The sequence below is a fragment of the Tympanuchus pallidicinctus genome, unplaced genomic scaffold (assembly GCF_026119805.1).
Source record: "Tympanuchus pallidicinctus isolate F22 unplaced genomic scaffold, pur_lepc_1.0 scaffold7, whole genome shotgun sequence".
In the NCBI taxonomy this organism is placed as follows: domain Eukaryota; kingdom Metazoa; phylum Chordata; class Aves; order Galliformes; family Phasianidae; genus Tympanuchus; species Tympanuchus pallidicinctus.
Genome location: NW_026294791.1, coordinates 156,538 through 174,653, shown reverse-complemented (window position 1 = coordinate 174,653; position 18,116 = coordinate 156,538).

Genomic DNA, 18,116 nt, shown 5'->3' with positions numbered 1-18,116 from the left:
ACCCAAGGACACACCACGCTGGGGAGTCGCCTGGGGAGTGCCGTGGTTGGTTCTGCAGGGGATCAGAATGTGCTCCGGATGGCTCAATCTCACAAACGGCCGTTCTCCTCTCATTCTTATTGCCTAAGATATGAATGTTCAAATTCAAGAATGCGCTTTCAAATCCACAGCACTCCAGGGTAATATTAAATGAACTCTATTTAATAAAACACATTCCAAGTTGTTATTTTGATTGGAGCTGTATATTTCTGTCCTGCAATAAGTAGCTCGGATTTCACCGGGTCATTGGAAATTTTCGAATCGGTTTCTCCTCAAATCATGTAAAATACAGACAGATAACAACGGCGTCAGATGCCTCTACTGCACAGCCAGGGACCGGGGCACAGAGCCGCAGTCAGACCGTGCCCGTGTTTATCTCCTGAGCCGCTGAATGAAATTTTGCCATCCTTCAGGAAATAGCAATTGTCCTTGTCACAAAACATCTCACATCATTTCGTGCAGCTCATTCATCCGGAGAGATGATGACATTCCATTTTGCCCTCAACTCACTAAAATAAGAGGTGTTTTGCTCACAAATGCCTGTTATTACCAAAACACTACCATGATTTCATCAGCACGAACCGATGCAGGTGACACCACACACACGTCCCCGTCTTTCTGTTCTGTGACATCTGTTTTTCAGCGCTTTGACCCTTAGAACAGAAGGCATCGGACGCGATCCTGTGCTCTGGCCAGGGGGCAATCGGGGCACTCCTGGGGCTGAGGGCTGGGAGATGCACGAGCTCAACCCTCCGACTCTGGATTTTTCCTAGAAAACACTCCTAAGAGCCCTGGCCCCATGCGGGGCAGCACTGCGGGACCACGGGAGGGAGCCTTCCCCTTCCCTTCGTGTTCCCTTCCCGCAGCCCTGGGATCTGACACCGCTCCCAGCTTTTCTTATGTATTTCCACTGCACATTACTCTTCTTCTGGTGTGACATCAGTGAGAATCGCTGTGGTAGAAATGGTAGAGCGGCAGTGGGAAAAAAACCTGACAAACAGCAACAGCTTCCCAACACCCCTTCAAAATAATAACGATTTACCAAATGGTTGGGAAGTTGTTATAATTCCTTTTCCAAATTATTGCTCACCCTTTAGATTAGAAATGAGGCCAGGGTTAGCAATCAGCCATAAATGGCAGGATTTCTGAAGTAGAAGCACTTCTCTGATTGTGAAGTGGAGGCCATTATTGCCTTGATTGGGTCTTTTTTTTTTTTTTTTTTTTTTTTTAAGCTCGCTTGATTTGAGGCTGAGAGCACACATTCACTACTGTACTTGCAGCAATCAGAGCTTTCCATGCTCTTTTTTGCACAGCTATTTAGGGTCCACTACTTTGGCACAGCTGCCACCTTTTAGCCTCCATCAAGCAGTGATATTTTTAAGCGAGTAGCAGTTTGTGTTTGCCTTTTCCCCTTCCACGCCTTTCTTTTCTCTTCCAAGTCATTCTTTCTTAAATATATATATATTTATTTATATATATATATAAAATGTGTGAATTTTAATTCAAAGTATGAAGTTGAACGAAGACAGCTGAAGCTAACTGGGCATCAGCTGGACTCCAAGACACATAACAAACCAGCAGTTATGTGGGGGGTTGGAGATCCGTGATCCTTGAGGTCCCTTCCAACCCTGGCCATTTTGTGATTCTGTGAGAAATGGAGAAGTGTGACAGGTTCCTACGACAGATGTCAACTAAACACATGGGTGGAACAGCTGCCCACCCAGGTGCTGTAGAATTTTGTTCAATTGAAAGCCAGTCTCTGGCCAAGAACTGCATTTATATCTCCTTTTTTCTTTTTTTTTTTCCTTCCCCCCCCCGGGAGGCATCCATTTCAGTGGCTCACTGTGCTTCCTGGCTGCTCTCAGCTTTGCTCCAGAGATGTACGGTGAGGTGGATGCCGGGAGGGGACAAGGGAAGCAGAACAAATTTTTTCTTATGGAAGCAAATGACACTGGCACTGGTTGGTTCTCTGGTTGAGCTGCAGGGCTTGTCATGGGGACTGGAGTGATCACAGGGCTGGTTGTGAGGGTTGTGACACCTTCCAGGCTCTTTGGGAGGCTCAGAGTAACCACAGGGTCTGTCCCAGAGGCTAGAGCAACTGCAAGACCATTGCAGGGCTTGGAGCAGCCACTGGGTTCGTCATGTGGGTTGGAACAACAAAAACCAATGTGTTATCAACACTGCTTTTCTCCTAGAACCAAAAACATTGCATCATACCAGGCACTCTCAAGAAATCAAATCCATCCCAGCTAATGCCGAGATACCGACTCTACTGCATGCCCACATCTGAGGGCCCTGAGCCCCAGGTGGCAGAGAGCCGAGCTGCATGCCAGCCCCAGGGGGGAGAGCCTCATCCCACACAGACAGCGGGGTGAGGAGCTGCTGCAGAGCGTCCAGGGAGGCTGGAGCCCATTCTTCACTGTGGTAAAGGCTTGGGAAATCGACAGAGAGCTCTACCCACTATTAGCAGTGTTATCAGCTGTGCTATTGCATCCATTACAATCGGGGCCATGCAAATAGAGAAAAACAAAGATAAAAAATAAAGCAGAACACAACCTAGAAAAACTGCCCTTCGTCCATCTGTACCATCTAAGCTAATTAAAGATGCAAGTTTAGCATCACAGGAACAAAGCAACTGTGATCCAGAAGCAGAGGCCTGGAGGGGAAGAAGCCCCCAGCTCACAGACCCAGGTGGCTGTGGTGTGAGCACTGGGGACCTTGGCTGCTCACTTACCTCCCAGCTGCCTGGCTGGCTGTTCTCTTTGGCTGCAGAGCAAATCTATTTCATTTGCAAGTAACTCTTAAAGTCATTAATGAGTTATTTTGGCCATGTCAAGGAAGTACACTGACAAGTAACTGACCCTGCAAAGGCCACATGTTGCAGTAACCTTACTTCAGGTAACTTAGACCTTTGAAAGATGTGCTGAGGTGAGGTTTCTCTTTCTTACTGCCAGGGGCAAGTTCAGGTCCAAAAAGCCAGACAGAAAAAGAAAATGGAAAGAAAAAAAAAAAAAAGACCCAATCGTGTGTTGTGTCGTAAGGGTTTTCCTCTTCCTCAGAATGTAACTTTCACTTACCTTCTTTTTTCCAGTGGTGCAAAGGCCACCGAGGGGGGATGAGATAATGGCTGGGAAGAGGCACAAGTTCTATAGCATGCACTGGGAATTGGCACAAGGCTGAGCTTCCCCCTTGCGGACCTCATGTGAGTGCAGTTTTAGAGAGATGTGAGTTCTGGGTGGAAGGGAAAACCAGGTTTGTGTTGCTGTTCTTAAAAAGTCAGCTTGAAGCAGCCGAGAGGAGAGCAGTGCTGCAGAAGCCGTGCAGGGAAGGCGGCGGGGCAGAGCAGGGCACAGTCACACCGCTCGCTTCACATCCCAAAACGTGGCACATTACATTGGAAAGTGAAGAAGTGGAAAACGTTAAATTTTGAGCAATCATGTGGTTGACATTTCAGCTCAAGTGAGATGTTGGAAGAAGCTGTGGTTACTTATCCGGTACCATCATCTACAATTGTTCTGGATACTTCTAAAAGAAGGCGCATCTCAGGAGAGCTTCAGCACTGACAGGCGGCTCGGCCGCTCGGCGCTTTGCCCAGGAGTGCCCAGAGAGCTCTGCCTGGCCAGCAACACCAGGACATCGGGATCCACACATTTCCCTTGTTGTCAGATAATCCTAACCATCGCAGGACGTGCCGTGCAGGGGTTGTAGAAGGGAAACGATCCATTTCATACACGTGAAGCCATTTTCCTCGAGTAGAACCCCCCTGACTTCCACAGGGCCCTTTGGCTCCAGTTACCACCACAGGCAGAGCCTGGGCAAGGCTCCCTTGATCAGCCACGAGCTCCCCCATGTTACAGAGGAATGCACGTCTTATTTCCTCCCTGAAGTCCCAAGCTGAGTGCATGCGACGGCGAGAGCTCGGAGCTGTCACTGAGTGTTATCAGCTACATCTGCGCTGCGCCCAAAGCCCACAGCCAGCCCCAGCAGCAGGGCAGCACTGCAGGGTGGCAGAGCAGATAACATCTCTGTGCAAACCGACCTCCGCACATCGATTACATCAGTGGGCAGGGGTGGTCCCTCCAAGTCTGCTCCTTTTGTCTCAGTTTTACAGTACAATTACCAGCAGCAGTTTACAATTAAGGGGAATAATAATAACTGCATATTCTTTCACCTGCACACTCGGTTACAGCAGACAGCACGCTTTAATGGGATTGTGAAAAATCTGCGTTTGACCCATGCAAAAAAGTAAACATTCTTGTTCTGGATACTATATCATTATCACAACAAAGGGAAACTCCTGAAATCCGATGATTTAAACATCTGGAGAATGTTAATCACTTCAAAATGACGGATGTTTTTTATTTGAGCTTTTGACAGACGCGCTCCTTTCATAGATAGATGATTATTTACATAAATTACATCATCAATGGAAAAAAAATCCAAAACAACTTCAAAGGGTAAAGAGCTTAATTAAAGGGAGACTTTTATTTTTCTTCTCCTGTAGAGCACAGAATAAACAGAAGAATTCGCAAAGGGAAAAGGTAACTCCAGCACCTCAAATACAGGCTGGCTGTGCTTGGGAGGTGCACGTTAAAATAGAGCCATAGCCATAACTAAGAAGCAGTGCAGAGGGAAACAGGCCGGGTCCTGCCCCAACAGGCACAGTGTGCAGCGAGAAAGACACAGAGCCAAGTTTCAGCTTGGCTCTTTAAGCATGGCTTCAAAACGCACAGGTTTGGTGCCGCTCCAGCCAGTGCCTGCAGGTCTGGCTGCTCCCTCACAGTGAATTTCATACTACTAAAAGCCATCAGCTTCAGCAAATGTACTCTCAATCAATCATATTTACTTGTTACGTGCCAGGGCTGCTCTGAAAGTAACGCCTCCTATTACAATGGCCCTCAACATCAGAGATGGATGTTGGCAGTATGGTAGCAGAGGTTGAACCTTTGTGCCAACATCCTGTTACATTTTTTTGCTGCATGACAGATAGCAGCAGAGGGGCAGTCTGACCAAATGGCATCTGAAGCAAAGGTGTGCCACTGGATTCCTTCATGCAGAAACATTTGGAACCCACTGACATTCATCGATGTGTGCTGAAAGTTGATGGACACCAAAGAGTGGATGTTGAGCACAGAGAGGCGGCAGTGGCAACAGGACATCAAGTCCTTTGGTGTAGACATTAAAGAGCATGGCAAGCAGGCTCTTGTTTGGCACTAGAAAAAAATGCACATTTCACAGTGGAGACTGTGTTGAAAAAGAGTGTTTTGTAGCTGAGGATTTGCTCTATCCAATAGTGTTGTTGTGCTCTTTGTATCTGCTGTGCCTTTTGTGGAAATAAATGGAAGGCATTACTTTCAGAGCAAGAAACCCATGTACACATTTGTGAACCAGCATCAAGTTCACCAAAAGCAGAACTGTGGGACCAGCAGCAGCCCTTGAATCTTTTCCCCCAGTCCTGAGCCACCAGCAGGAAACAACCCCCAGAGCACAGCCGCTGTGCAGCTGCAAGAGCAGAGTGGGCTGCAAGCTTTCAGCACCCAGCACTTCGTATTCACTTACAAAGAAGGCTGCAGGAGGCAAAGAGAGGGAAAATTCAACTGTGCAACGCCTGCAGAGAGAGCTGAGAGCTTTGGACACGGCCAGGTGATCGCTGGGTTAATAGAAGGAGACTGTGGAGCACTGAACGTTTCAGCATTGTGCAGGAAGGACAGCTCTGCTGACAACATTCACTGTCACCAGGCCACTTTACGTCTGTCGGACTTGAGAAAGGTCTGAGCTGGACCAAGCGTGGGGAGAAGAAAAGGAAAAAAGACAGCTGAAAGCAGTGCACGGCAGGGCAGGGTCAGCGCTCCCACGGTGCGTGCTGCGGAGCAGCGGCGTGCTGCCTGCGCTGCGGGCACAGCCCTGCATTTAGCTGATCAGCTGCAATTTCCTCCTACGCTCTGAGCTGATCTGCAGGCTGACCTCAGACAATTTGTCTTCTTTCTTGGAGAAATGTCATCCAAAAGGAAGCTATTAAGTCAAGAAGGTAATGCTGCAGGAACAACCCACTGCATAAACAGAACTTGACCTAGGGTAATTTATTTCTAGTCCTTCACAAAGGAACTCCAGAGAGATGATCGATACGTTTCAAGACCTAAATTTGTCAATAAAAATGTGAGTGGAAGAATTTTAGACAGTGTTTGTGAGAGGACGTCTGCCATAGTTGAAGCTGAGAAACTGAAGAGAACCCTAAAACAAAGCGCTCAAAAGTTGAGATTTTCTGTCCCTTCCACAGGATAAACATCTGCGGATTGCAGAGCTCAGCCTGAAGCCGTGCTGAACAATGTCTGACATCTAATTCCCACCATAAATACATTAAACTGCTTTAATGCCCCTGACACTTAACACTACGACAAAGGTTGGCTACTTACAGCCTTAATTCTTCACCAGCTTTTAGAGGCTACTAGAAGTTGGAAATGATTAAATTAAAAAATAAAATAAAAACGGAGAGAGATACAAAGTACTGTAAGAAATACGAATTTCTATTTCACCGTGATGAAATCAATGAACCTGGACTGCGGGAGGAAGCCAATCTCTGCCTGTCTTCATTATTATTGCTATGCTGACATTTTGGTTATCCCAGACCAAAGGCATTTCTTTATCCAAGACTGGTTCTCAACACTAACAACTGGATGAAACAGTTCATCGCATTTATCTCGGTGTATGATTTCCCAAGCTATGAAAAGCAGCTCCCTTTCTTGCCTGGTGTTTGCACTTACATTAGGTAGCATACTTACAGAAGCACCAGCATTTGTAGTTGAAGGAACATAATATACGTTTCCTTACTGCTCCTCACAAAGCCTACTTGAAAGTAACAGACCAGAGGGAAAAACCAGCACGTTTTTGCCAGCTTGTGACCACCACACTGCTCCTGGGTGCCCCACCGCCAACTGGAAAGGCTGCCCTCTGTTCTATGCCAGAGGAGCAACTCTGTTTCTTGGCACTCTTTGTACGTTCTTCCCTCATCTGACATTTTCCACATGAAATTGCAACTTTTTTTCCCCCCACGAGGGGTTCGCTTTGCTTACCTGAAGCCAAAAAATCTCTGTTTTCTGTCCAAGCTTTATTTCTGACATAGATCCCAAACTACCAAAGACTCATTGCACTATTTCTGGCAGAATGACTCACACATATAATTTTGTCATTGGAACAGAGCGCAAGCCTTCTTTAACAAACAATATATTGCTAGCACGATTTCCTGGACCTAGCCCAAGATAACTGCAAGCAAGGGACTGCAAGCTCTACCTTCTAGGCACTGCCCAAAGGAAAAAATAAACAAAAACATCGTTGCATCATCAGCCTGGCTGTAAGGCGACTCTTACACACTGTGCTGCGCAGCAGACTGGAGCAGTACGGGGCTCAGGGACAGACACCAGGGCTGCCCCTGCACTGCCGACTGCTCCTTCAAAGGACTAAGAGCCCATTCCCTCTCCCCACTGTGTAGCAACCCTGGGCCTCTCTCTGTACAACACACCCTCATAGGAAAGAAGTCCAAAAGCACCCTTAGTGCCGACAGGAAGGGCTCTGCCAACAGGAAATTATCCCTTCTCTACTCAGCACTGGGGGATATACTTGGAGAGCCATTTCCAGCTCTGGGCTCCCCATCCAGGAAAGCTGTGAACATATCAGAGCAAGACAGGCGCAGGGCCACAAGGTGAGCACCTTCCACAGGAGTAGTGGTCGAGTGAACCAGGGATGTTTTGTATCAAAGAGAGAAGGCACCAGGGGAACCTTAGGAGCGTGTTTGAATACCTGGTAGGGAAACTAAAGAAAAGGAGGGCAGGCTGCACTCAGTGCCACCTAGGGACAGGACAAGAAAAAAAAAACTAAAGCACTGGATATTCCATTTAAATCAAATAGTTAACTTCCTTCTTTATTTTTTTCCCCACTCGAGTGCTATCAAGCACTAGCCTGGGTGTCAAAGGGCTTGTGGGCCCCCCATCCTCCAAGATACTCAAAGTCAGCTGGGCAAGGCGCTGCTGCAGGTGGCCCAGAGCAGCTGTGAGGCCGACAAGCTGCAGCTGCACTTTCCACTCTCACCATCTCCACGGCCCATCAGTGCATCACATCTCCCTCACAGGAGCTCAGCTGACGAGGTCAGCGCTTGCTGGCTAAGGCCAGCTTTTGCCATTGCTGGGAGATGTTGTGCAGAGAGCCTGGTGCAAGGGCCATACGGCAGCCAGACCTGTCCCTGGTCCCACAACTCTGCAGTGCAAATCTGAACCAGCCAGTCCTCCAGCAGGGCGCCAGGCTGTCCAATCCCTGCAGGCGTGCTGGGGAAGGGGGACATACCTGCACAGAGCTTCTCTAGCCTGATCTCAACCCAGGCTTGCACCTTGCTCCCCAGCTCCTGGTTGGCAAGGGCGCAGACATTGCTGAGTGCCATCTCACCATTGCCTGCTGCTCTCTGGCATCTCTATCCACAGAAGCTGCCTGTGGAGCAACATACAGGTTTTAATTGCTGACTTCATCAGCTCTGTGCCATAGAAAGCTACACAATTTGCTTGTTTTCTTTGTGCTGCTAACCTCTCATCACAAACATTTATAGGGTCACATTTTCCTTTGCACTAAATTGACATAGCTGTGATAAAATCACAGTGATTATACTAGCATACCACAGGAAATCTGGCCTTTTTCTTTAATCCCACAGCACTCACAGCAGATAGTAATAAAATCTCATTCAATAATTTCAATTTTTCTTTTCCAGCTCATTCATCTTGAATGTGATTTACTGTTGCATTGACCCTGTTTTTCCACTTTAGATAATTTTGAAGGGTCTGTAACATATCATTGCTGAGTTCTTCAGCTCTTTGCAGAGTTGACTAAAATCTTTTTCACGCAGAGTTGTTTAGGAATAGGATGTATAGCTACTTCATATCAAGAGCATTCAGACATGTATATAAGTGGCTTGCACTGTTTTAGAGCTGGAACCAATTAAAAAAACCTCAGGGTAAAAATTTCAGGCAATCTGTTCTTGTCCATCTACATATATATATATATCTCAGCTAAGGTTATCATCCATTGAATTTAATTTAAAGAGTACAAGCAAGTAGATGAATAGGTGGACTATTTCTCCTGAACACTTCTCCTTTGCTGAATTTTAAGTTTAATTGAGGTCTGGTACAGTGCAGGCATTGAAAGGTTTTGGGATATCCATATCATCTCATTGTTCATTGCCTTTGAATCTAACCATCCCAGAAAAGAAGATAGAGCTTTTAGGCCCTCAACTCTGGAGCTATCTTCTATAAGTGACTGATGGGAAACCTGCTTTCTTGATTTTCAGGGCACATAGTAAAACCTATTTTTTTTTTTTTAATGGAGAATATTTGTTCTGAGCTGTCAAACACTCTAGCATGCATGTTTGCTATGATCAGTAAGTAGAAAGGTGGAAACATTAAAATAAAGAAAATCAGAAGACAAATGATAGACATAAATCAAAGGAGAGCACAGAGGTATAAAATGCATGGCCAAAGCTGAGTAAAAAAAGATAACAGCGTGCCACTTAAACACAGCAGTCAGTTCTGCCACAGCAAAGCAAAGGGACCTCAGCTCAAACCTCAACTGCTTAGTTCCAACATAAATAAATTGTTGGGAAGAAAGAAAAATAGATTGGTGAATATTGTTATTTGCCCTGCAGCCTGTGTTATTTGGTTTTAATTAAAGGGCAAAGAAGCTGCGCGAGCATCCCAAGTTCATACATCTATGTCCACAGTGACTTCAGAAATGGGCTCACAGGAAACATGGAACAACCAAGTTGGATTAATTGTCAAGAAAGGTATCACAGGAGAAATCCGAACAAAAGCAAAGCGTAATTTGGGTTCCGTTAACTATAATTCCTTCCACAGAAGCAAAGCAGCTGAGGCTGCTGACACTGCAATTCTGAGATGCAAGCCCCAGAGTACACTGAGAATGCTGCCAGCTTTAAACAAGAAGTGAGATATCAACAGTCTGGTGTAGAACTGATGTCAAGGGTACCAGCGGCCGTGGCAGCAGCACAGGGCTGCGCCTCCAGAAGGCAGAACTCCTCTGCACTGAGCAGCAGCAGCAGCAGCAATGCCCTTCCATCAGGGCCTCCGCCTTCGTGCCAGCCGTCTGTGCCACGTCACAGGAACCAGCAGAAACTGTGACCTGATCAAAACACTACCAAAAGTTCTGCTATTCAATGCTGTTTAAATGGAATGGGGCTTTCATCACAGCCTGAAGATCAATGTACTCCCACTTCAGCGTCCTGAATGAAGGAAGATCCAATCAAGGACCTCATTGGTGAAATGGTGTAATGAGTTTTCACCTTTCTCCCATTTGAAGTGAATGCACCTCAGTCCTCCACTGCCCGGTAAGGGAGCAAACAGAACGACAGGAAACCTCACAGTTCCTCTGGGATGGAGTGAAATAAGAATAACAAAATGCCCGTCCTCTGCCAACTCAGACCTCCTCCTCTGGCCCTCCACTGGCAGCACTGCCAGGGTCTGCAACATGCAGGTGAAAAGCCAGTCCCTCACAGCATTAAACAGCAGAACTGAAGTGGTAAGGATGGGAGAAAAAAATCATTTTATATATTTTTTTCCCCACAAGTTCATTAAAAAAACTATAAGTGTGTTAAAAAAAAAAATCAGAATTACAAAAAATTGAATATTGTTTCTTGCTCAAAAAGCTGAATCTAAAGCCAACTTATTTTATTATTGTTAATTTTCTATATATAGAGAGAATTTTTAGTGAAATTTGACTATCAGATATGCCCCATTCTTCCTACAACTGCCAGAAGGCACTGGTGGGTCTTACTATCATAATTATTATTTGGCATTATCATTGCTATTGTCAGTGAGGATGACAGGAGATAGCAGAAATTAAATGAGAAATGCACAGAGAGGATCAGAAGAGCACAAGCAGAGCTTCCTCTCAGAAAGAGAGAATAGAAGCAGATTTATTTCTTCATCGAAACGATGCTGCCTTGGGGAGCAATGTAAGACATGTCCAGGGAGATGCAATACCCTGAAAGGACTGCTTACAAAGCCTTAGCTGCAGCCTTGGTTCTATCCTGCTTGCAAGTGAGAAGTAACCATCGCCCACAGTGACTGCCATCCAGACTGCACGGGTCACAAAAGTCTCAAACGGGTGACAGTGAGAGACTGAGCTTACATTTCACTGAGCCCCTCACAGGGAACAAATAATTTAGACGCTTGTTACAGGCTTAGAAAAGAGAAGTTATTGAAGATGGAAGGAGAGGAAAAGTCAGGAGGTGGTAAAGCGTGGAAATGCATGATTTCACCTCTGGCTTTGGGAAGGTTTCCTTTTTGGAAGCTGATGTGAGAAGGCCAGGCTCAGACAGGGACGTAGCCTGCCCCAAAGGGGTTACACAAGTGAACTCAAAGGAGAGCATACAAGAAAGGGTGGCTGGTGTCAGAGGGCATTGCAGAAGGGATGCTGCCATAAGTAAGCTCCACATGTGTCTGCACCGAGTGGTCATACGGTCCCTCCTGCTGTCACCCTACAGGGCAGCCAGATCCAGGTCCACACCAGCTTTCCTGGTGCACGCTTCTTCAAAGAAGGTCACCAGCAGACTCAGAAAGAGCAGGCAATGTTGCCATGGTCCTGCCCTGAAAAACTGGGTGTCAAAAGGGGATCCTGGTGGGGAATGGATGGGGAAAATCACCTCCTCAGCCCCAAGGGAGTACAGGGAAGAGAAGATGAAAGGCTGTGTGCCAGCCTGAGCCACGGGGCACTGTGTTAGTGGCTGGAGTGGGCATCAGATGGGGCAGCCCATGGCCACCCAGGAGAAGATGGGGTGGTTTCATCCCCCTATAGGTGTTTGGTCTCTACAACATGTGGCACCACCTTTGCACCAGCAGCACCAAGCACCTGCTGAAACTGATAGGAAGCAGGGAATGGCCTGAGGCTTCTGCTACCTGTCCCAGAAAATACCAGCAGGAGTTAAGGACATTTCTGAAAAAAATGTAACTGTAGTTATCTGTGCTTTCACAGATAAATCTAACCAGGAAAGACCTGGCAGTCAGACAATGGTAAATGGCATCCTTTGAGCTGCAAAGAGTGACTGATACTCAAAGGTAACAAACCTAACAGTGCAATCCAGTATTACTAGCTGTTCAGTGTAGACATAAATAGTGTGAGCTTACACTTTTCACGCCATATTTTCACTCAATACCTGCCAAAGGTCTGAGCCAAAATACTGTCAAGACTCTGCTCTTTCCAGTTTTGTTTCTTTGAGAGAGAAAAAAAACACAAAGGGGACTCCTTTGAACAAACTAAAAAATACGCACTCTTCCAAATAAATGGAAGAGAAATAAACAGTGAAAGGAGCTGTCACCAAAATCCCAGAGTCCCAGCAGTCACAGTGATGTGAACAACCCTCCAGTAACCTTTTAGCTGTATCAAAAAGAAGCAACAAAACACAGTCGTTAACCTGAACCTTTCATCCACCCTCTGTGACTGAGCTCCCATCATCATTAGCCAAAGCAAAGTGCCCAGCACCTGGTGCTAGAGGTGCACTTGTGACCCCAAGGCTCAGGCAGTACTTCGCGCTGCCATCGAGGCTGTGCAGCTCGCTGTATTTCGTACATCTTTCCTGCTAAAACCCTGAAGAGGTAACATTGCACCCCACTTTGCAGAATGTTAATCGAGGCATAGTGGGGGTCTGAATGATTTACCTGGGGCACAAAGGACGCCACATCACAGTGGGAAGTTGAACACTGATGTGCAGAGTCTTCGGCTTGTTCTACAAACACATTTTCCACATCTAATGTGTGTTCAAAGGTATGTACAGTCCAGCAAGAAACAGCAGAAAGCAGAGGCGCAGAAGTGATTAAAAGACCCTTAGCTGTAACCATCAGTGCATCAGCTCAGATTACTCTGACACACAGCTTGGCTTTGTCCTAGCCAAAAAACAGAGCTTCTTCTAAGGAAAGACTGAGAGGAAAGCAAAGAGGAATTCTGCCCATAGTCAGAATAGTCCAGAAGACTGATTATCACCCACACCACAGTACTCACTATGAAACCAAGTTCTCATAGCAGGTTGACAGTGGAGCATCCCAGGCCCCTCTCTCTCAGATAACAGAAGACAGCTCTCTGTTTCACCACTCAGACCAAAGCCCCTGGGTTCAGAGGTATTTAATCTCTTTGCAGCGTGCCTGAACTTTCTCTTTACCAATGATGACTGTTCAATAAAATGTTATAACTGCAACTTCACATCCACAAAATAAATCAATTGTGAACCACACAGCCTAAGCATGTGAGTCCTCTGACAATCAATTGAAAACAGATAGGTTCCTACTCCTCCTAGCTCCACAGCGGTGAACGTCCTGCAAACTGAGGAGGATATGTTCAGAAAGTAAAATCTCACACCAGTGCTCATATGGAAATGATTTTTTCTAAACACTGTAGTATTGCAAAGCCATCCCAATAAACAGCAAGGTCACGATAGCAGTGTTAGTCATGGCATTCTCCGTAAAATTCAATTTACTCAAAGTTCTTGGCTGCCAGGTCCCTGCTTGCATTTCACTGTTAAAAGCATGAACAGCTCAACAAAAGTAGTCACCTGCAATCACCACAAATCATTTCTACTGGATCTGAAACCCAGGAATTGGGCTATAAACTCCTGAGCACTGCCACCCTATCTATCGAATAGCTGCCTACATACCAACACAGAACATTGCATACTTGATACTTTAAACATCAAAATAGAGTATTTTATTAGTTATTACATCTGTAACAGATTTTTATACATGTATCTATTTCTCAGTGCAAACATAAATGCTTGGTTTTGCTATAGGACTCTATGAAGAGTAGCAGAATTAGCAGTAGGAAAGAAACTGACTTTGTGTGGTTCGATGTTTAATACTCACACATTACAAAATCTGCCTTTAAAAGGAGCTATTCACACCTGAGCCCTGCAGAGATGAGGACTCAGCAATCAGAGGACTATCCTGTCAGCCTTTTCTGTCTGAGACTACAGAGATCCCAGAGATCTGGCACATGGTGCTTAGAAGATGACACCTCAACCCATGCAAGAAACATTCTACTGATGTGTACACAAGTACACGGCTTTTTTTGACTGTACTCCTGAAAAAGCAAGGTACCCTTGAGCAAGAGTAACACAGCGTCTTCATGGGAATTTCCTCCTTTTCTTGGCTCTGTTCAGACTCACTCACAGGAGAGCAATTTCTTTTCTAAGATTATCTGGAGACTGCATCATATCATTCGGAGAGGAACACAGCCAAGACAATAATGCTAACTCAGAGGCTCAGTATTTAAAGAAAACTTGGCTCCCCACCCATCATCTTTACAATTTCTCTGTAAGTGAAGCTGATAAATGGCTCATTTTGAGCACGCAAAGTACATTAAAGAGGTTTCTTTATCTGACTCTGGTTCTTAAGATTCTAATGAAGTTGTGTTTAGGCAATGGCTTGCTGAAGTGATCTTCTGAGTTTTCCGGGTTATAGTCTTCCATCAAAATCAACACCTTCAGTAATACAATTTTGTTGAAATTATCCCTTAAAACTATTTTAAAAATGCACACCTTTGGATTTAGAAGGACATACAGTGATCTTTTTAAGAACCTGCTGGAGTTGCATGGGATCTTTCTACTACTAGAGACAAAGTTGTGATCGAACACTAAGGATTAACTTAAAATTCAGGACTAATAACACCAAAAAAAAATATTCCCGAGTGAAAGCCAAACTCTGTACACACGGACATAACAAATGTAATACTGGGATGAGCAAAAGCGACAAACAAAAAAAAAGGCACTCCAATAAACTCACTTGTGGAACTCACTAACCAGCATGGAGCAAGCTGGCTGAGCGTGCCTGAAGCCTCCCAGTGGACAAGGAAGTTGGGAGGAAGCATTCTGCCCCTCCCGGCACGCCAGCTTTTTTGCACTGAGGGTTTTTTTCTTTAGCTGTTGCCACGCCAGCCGTCCTTTTAGTTTGCTCACCCTTACACAAGTTGCTATATCTATTCTCAGTGCCACAGGCACATGCCTAGCCTTACCCATATGCTTAAGTCTCACTGAAGCAAGAGGGAAGCATACGCTCTGGCTTGAGAATCACTGCCAAAGCAAGGAGACCGACTGCGATCTGAGACTCGTGGTGCTGCCAGCCCTCCCTCCCTCACACAGCCTGCACACAGCGGCTGGCTGCCTGGCATCGTGGGCATAACACCAGTGCTTTGTTTGGCACAGATTCCAGAGGCCCAGGAGGCCTGGAGGAGAGCTCAGAAATACCCTGGGACAAGGACTGCACACTGCTTGAACATTGGGACTGAAAAAAAAACCCACAAACAAACCAAAAAAAACACCTCTGTTTTTTCTATGTTTTTCTGCAGTTTTTACTCAGCAAGAAACTTGCCTAATGAGGGGATGGGAGCACACAGAGAGAGGCAAAGGGAAGCACCAGGAGCAAGAGAAGACACCTGTGTTCGGTGAGTGAGACACATCAGCTTTATCTGCAGCAAAAAGAAGCTAACGCTGCTACCAAAACTTGTACGTGACTGAGCGAAGGGCAGAGGACTTCACAGACACCCAGGCCACCCAAGGCCACAGCGACAGGTCAGTCTTGCAGTGGCCTTGCACAGAGCACCCGGCTCATCACACTGAGCTCCTTAAGCCCTGGTGCCAGTGGGGGTCCTTGACATGCCTTCTCTCCTCACATGCACCTCTACCACCTAATTAATTTGCACCTAATTAGCCTGGATTTTGGCAGGTTTTCATGTGTTGGCAGCCCTCTATTGTGAGCAGGGTTTTCTTACTGGTCAGTGCTCTCTTTGCTGCAAGATGCTGAGCCAAGTCATGGACAAAGATATGGAGTCCCTGAATTAATTCCTCACACCGGGAGCGGGCCAGGGCCTCAGCACACTCCAGGGACCCCTCCCCACAGACACTGATGGTGAGGAAACATCCAGCCCCTCCCCATACATTGTTGCAAATACGTTCCCACAAAAGGCTTTGCTCACTGATAAACACTGGATTGCCTCCACACCGCTGTTCTGGGGCTTAAATTTCCTGAAAAAAATGCATATTAAAAAAAGATAATTGAGCTTTGTTCTCTTTTGGGTGAGTCACTGAGCTGCATCATGCACGGCGTTCACACTTTGGAAGATCACTATCACGATACTGGAGAAATACAGTTATATTGATCACCACAAAAAGAGCAAGGGATGCAAGTTTCCATGTTATATTTTGGAATGAATATATTATTACTCCCACATTAACAATGCAGAGTTCCAAATACGTTCATTTGTTATGCAGGGCTCCTTGGGAATACTGCAATAAGCATGGCTACATCCCACTTTCAGCTTCAGAGCTTACCAGTTCAAGACAAATGCATACTGACTTCAAAAAACTATTAGGCTATTTTAGCCAACTGTCTCATGGCAGAAGGTAATTCAATGTGAACAGCAAGGATTAAACTTCATCCTCACTGAGGTCTAAGCTTTTTTAATGTACTTTTATGAGGAACACCACGTTGGAAAATAAAATCAGGATTCATAAGCAGTCTGGTTTGCATAATACGAAAATAAAATACAAAAAGCTTTTACATTAGCAATATAAGCCTGCTGAAGACAACTTTGCTGCAGACTTCACTGCCATTTATTCAATGGAGCCAAAGCTTTGCCACCTGTTCAGCAATAAGGGAGGACAGTTCAGCTTCAGCCATGCAGAGGAAGGACACTGCACTAAGTCCACAGATACAGTGCGCATCTTAAATGCTTCTGGAACAGTGATACATGAACGTCATGCCAAAACAAAAGTTGGCTTTCATTTCAGTGAAGACAATCCTAATTCACTGGCAGACATAGGCAGCATGGCTTGCAGATAGCCTAGAGTTCATTAAATCACAAACTATCCTCAGTTGGAAGGCACTCATAAGGATCATCAAGTTCACCTCCCTTGGCTCAAAATCCATACCAGAATCAATAAAATAAGCTAATTAACAGCATCTGAAGATCTGGCCTTCCGTTCTTCATTTTTGCCTTGAATTCTACTTAGCTGAATGTCCATTCACAGTGATTTCATAGGCTAAATCCAACACAATAAGGTATGATATGATTACAGCTGCATTCAGATTTCCTGACATTTCCAAAGCCTGACCTCCAGTGATAGAACAGGACTCCAACCACCTGTTTGAGAAGAACCTGTCCCATAAAAGGAAAATTAACTTCAGTTCTGAAAAGAAGGAACCTCAAGACTGCAGTTCTATTTTGCAACACGAGCAGCAGCTCACAACTCGCAGCAGTACAAAACCTCTGAGCTCCAGCTGAAGAAACTGTTAGGAGGTTGTTATGGAAGGAAGATTCTTGATCTCTGTAACTTCACAATCTGTCGAACCAATTGACTGCTTCTTTTTCTTTAAGGTAGCTAGAGAATGAAAACTGGAAGGGTGAAGGACTTTCGATGAATATAATCGTAATTTTTATCACCACAAAAAAACTAAGAATACAGAGGTAGGCTTCTTGTGGAAAATTATGAACCATCTCCAAAATTTAAGAAAATACAGAACACACCTACGTTTGTGACAAAGCTTTCCAAATAAGCCTGGTTGATTTCTGCAAGTTGAAATCACAAGCATTTTTCAAGGGACTGGTTTCTAAAGGTAATTTTGATTCCTAATATTTACAATTAGTACTTTTGACAACTTTCTGTGTTCTGGATTGTCACAAGTTATCAGAACCTCTCTGCTGGGATAAAATACTTTACAAGTTTCTCATTCCTACAGAGTGCCTTGATGACTTTACTCAACTGAACATCAACGGGAAGAAAAATGAAAACAATTGCAAGGGAAATCACACTTGTGTGGTTTAAAGCCACATAACCTGGTTTCTTCTCTTGTCTTGAGTTAAAGCCATACTCAGCAACTGAAAACAAACTCAAACTTCGATACATTTGGGTCAAATTTAACTCAGAATGCTGGCAGCATCACTGATAGGATATTCCCTACAGCCTTGTGGGCTTTCACAGCTCCACAAGCAGTGCTAGCATCTTTGCATAGCCTAGAAATACTTGACTCCATACGAAAGACCAACAC